Here is a 4,402-nt window from a genome sequence, read left to right on the forward strand (position 1 = left end):
TAAAAATTCTGAATACCCCACAAGCCTATAAATATTCAACTCTTTAATTTATTATTTTATCTCTGTTGTTCTGAGATAATGCGCATCTTTACCCGCCCTTACCATTGCCCCGATGGCGCTGATTAATTCAGGGCCCCTCATTTGTCACCGTCCTAGAACGCTCCTACCGCATCATCTGTATGAAAACACACCCACGTCTAATTTACCAATTCATATTGTTTCTTATTTATTCACAACATTTTAATAATATAATTATGCTTAAAAAAAAGTAGCAAATTATTTTCTTATTTCATATTATTTACTATTTGATCATAAAAATCTATTCATATATATTTGAAATATTATTTATAATTCTTATTGATAACGACGCTTATTAATCTATCCAAAATTGCAATCAAATACTTTAACTAATGGTATAACCAAACATGGTAACCCTAATGCAAAGACAAAATAAAACAGAAAAGAGAAAAGAAATGATCAACACGCTTTTGACTATCGAAATGCAAGTTATGAACTCAAGCACAATTACAACAACAATAAAAAATGTATGTATATAAAAAAGCACCCACATTAGGTAATAATTACGTTCTTACTCACCAAGTAGCTTACTCGTTGAAGGCCTCCAAACAGCATGCCGTGATGATGATGATCATTATTATAGTTTGATGTGTTATGATTATTGATTGTTGTTCGTGTAAATTGTGTTTGATCAAACATTCAATAAAATTATCTCAATTTCAATTCAAATTATGTTCTGATGATATTTTCTTGCATTACTTTTGAGATTTGCGTATATCAAGATACTTATATGACTTTTGATGCAATTTAGGATCGTTTCTAAAATTAAATAAATATTTTAACGTAATTCTATTCTAGTTGGTTTTTTTTTTCGGTAAAATTAGTAATTCATTATAAGTATACTTAAGTGTATGTTTGTGTATAAGCTGTATTTCTCATTCTGTGCGTTGTTCTTCTTATAATAGTACAGCAGCGTATTACAGGTAGGGGACACTATGTGTTGCTTTGGATTATTTCAGTGCCAATGCGAAATACCAAAATTCGCAATAAAGGTTATTCAATGCAATAAGTCTGGATTACACAATGATGTTGAAGTGGGTTATGGTACTGATTGAGATTGTTCCAGCAAACTTGTACTATTTAAGCTATAGTTTCTTACGGAAGAATTTTTATCAAGCTTTGTGCATTTATATGCTCATCTGCTGAAGATTGGATTGAATATTGTTGGTATTGCTGCAGAATTCTTCTAGTTTGCTTCACTTATGGGGATTCGCTGCCACCAATATCGTTTTTGATCTTTCCTTATATTTTGGCCCCGATATCCCACGCGTTTTGGCTTTTTCCCACTGAAATTAGCTTGTAGGATTACCGTAATACACATCTGTGGATACCGGGGTATTGGATGGCGAATAAATTGACAGATTTAGGCACTTTATGTGGAAATTTTTGGTGGATAGTATTTTTTCCACTTATTCCTGTATAATAAGCATTATTAGATTCACACTAATTTCATTTGCACAGATTTTATTGAGTTACCTTGAAGTGTGGCACCAGTAAAAAAAAACTATTATATATTTTCGATTAATAAAGTTCTGTTTAAATTACTTTACTGTAAGCTTATTCTTTTTCAATCGAAAGTAAAGTTGTATTTTAATCAGAAAATGAAGATCACTTAGAGGTCACTATGCTTTTGATGACTTCTGTACTGGTGGAATGTTAGAGAGAAAAGAATTTTAGCTTGTGCGTTTGCTTTGTCGTAGGGTGAGGTTTTTGATTGGTATGCAAATGAGTACAACAACAACATTGAGTACAACAACAACATTTAGTACAACATTCCCAAAAAAATGCATTGTTGTATTTCCAAAAATGAATTGCAGTGCAGTTGCCACCACCTATTGGAAGTGTTAGCAAAAAGTACTGTATTGTTAATGATCGTTATTTTTTCAATTATATTTTCAATCATTACAAACCAAGTAATATTGCTTAATTATAGGCAATATTAATTGGAGACCATTTATGTTCGGATATCCTTAGCATGAAAGGTTCCGACTACCTTACCGTTCATGTCCTCCAAAATATAATAATTTTGACCTAGTTTTTCTTTAATTTTGGATTTTATGAAAAGAGGAGAAAGTTTGGCGTTAAAGGACTTCTCAGCATTACTTTGTGCGAAGTTCCTTCTGAATACTTCTTGGCCTACATCAAAACATATTGGTCTTGCTCTCAGATTGTATTGAGACTGATTTCGTTTGTACGCTTCAGATATATGTTTTCTAATGTTTGATCGTAGGAGCTTAAGGCTATCATCTCGGGAAAGAATATTGTAAGGCTCGTCTAACATGTGTAGGTTTCGAAGAAGTTGATATGAGGTACCATGTGTAATCATATCGAAACCAAACAACACATGATATGGGGAATACTTCGTAGCCTGGTGTACTGAGTTCCTTAATGCACAACTAATAGAGCTTAGGTTCTCATCCCACAGTCGATGGTCTCCTTTTAAAAATGACCTTATTCCTGCTAGAATCGAGCGGTTTACGCGTTCAGACGCATTCGACTGGGGAGAGTATAGAGCAGTATATGTATGGGTAATGCCATGGCTTGTCAGAAAAGCGTTAAATTCGTTGCTCTTAAATTGAGAGCCATTGTCGCTTATTACTATCTCTGGCACCCCATACACATGAAATATCTGGGACAATAAAAACTCTTGAATCGCAGACGAAGTAAACTTTCTTAACGGGCAAAGCCAGTGAAATTTCGAATGATGATCTAATACAATCAGTATACCGATGTTGCCACGCCTACTCCTAGGGTATGGACCCAAAAGATCAACATATAAACGTTGAAATGGTCGGACCGAAATTGCTGCTTTACCCATTTCAGGCTTAAGCACCTGATTCGGCGCTTTGGTGGTCTTGCAAATTTCACACATTCGAACAAAATTCCTAACGTCTCTTATCATACCTGGCCAAAAGAAACTTCTACGAATCAGTTCGAGAGTTTTCAACATACCACCATGACAAGCTGTCGGACTATTATGGAATCTAACTATGACGTCATTGCGCAAGTTTAAGGGTATCCACAACTTCCATGCAGATTCCTCTTGGTCTGGATCACCACTGTAGTGCTCTGTTCTAATGTATATGAAGCTGTCAACGACTTTTATGTCTGGATATTTATGCTGATTCGCTAAGACTTTCTCTTTGAGGGATATATAATCAGGGTCATTAAAATGTGGGGATGTTAAATCGATTTCTGGCTCGAATGAATCTATAGCGGAGACTTCACCACAGTGGATACGAGATAAAGCGTCAGGTACTATGTTGTCCTTTCCTTTCCGGTGACTGAAGGTAAATTTATAGCTTTGGAGTTTAAAAACCCATCTTGCAAGTCTACCGGTCAGATCTTGTTGCTTCATTAACCAGACTAAGCTGGAATGATCTGTAATTATTTCAAAAGGCTGAAGTTCAACATAGCACCTGAACTTCTTTATAGCCTCTACAGCAGCCAAGCACTCTCTTTCTGTCACACTATAATTCCTCTGTGCGGAATTAAGCTTTTTTGACATGTAGGCTACTGGTTTTTCATCACCATTCTCATCCAACTGCACTAAGACAGCTCCAATTCCATAATCACTTGCATCGCAGTGAATATAAAATTTTTTAGAGAAATCTGGATTTATTAGAATGGGTGCGGAGGTTAAAAGTTTCTTGATGTGGTTGAATGCCTCATCAGCTTCTTTTGTCCAACCAAACTTCCTTTTGGTTGACAAAAGCTCAGTAATGGGAAATACTACTGACGAGAAATTTTGAATGAAACGTCTATACCATCCACAAAGTCCCAAAAAACCGCGTAATTGCTTAAGGTTCTTTGGTATAGGCCATGAAAGAATACATTCAACTTTGTCCGGGTCAGTTTTTAGGCCTCCGTGACCAATTATATATCCTAAATACTTCGTCTCAGTGACGCAAAAATGACTTTTAGACACATTAATTGTTAAATTTGCCTTCCTAAATTGTTCGGCTATCCTCATTAGGATCATTAAATGAGTTGGGAAATCCTCGGAAACAACAATGAGGTCATCGAGGTAACCAAAAACGCATCTTCTCAAATCGGCAGGAATTAATTCGTCCATCAAGCGGCACATGGTCTGAGGAGCGTTACACAGTCCGAATGGCATGACCACGAACTGGTATAAGGGTCTACCAGGGACTGTGAACGCTGTCAGAGGTTTTGCTTTGTCCGTTAGTCCGATTTGCCAGAAGGCATCTTTCAAATCGATCTTGGAGATCAAATTGGCTTTGGGCAGACGGGCGAATATCCCATCAATATTTGGTAAGGGGTATGCATCTTTTATAGTGACGGAATTTAATTTCCGTGCATC

The sequence above is a fragment of the Musca vetustissima genome, unplaced genomic scaffold (assembly GCF_032173495.1).
Source record: "Musca vetustissima isolate MV318-11 ecotype Yass unplaced genomic scaffold, APGP_CSIRO_Mvet_v1 utg74699, whole genome shotgun sequence".
NCBI classification, from domain to species: domain Eukaryota; kingdom Metazoa; phylum Arthropoda; class Insecta; order Diptera; family Muscidae; genus Musca; species Musca vetustissima.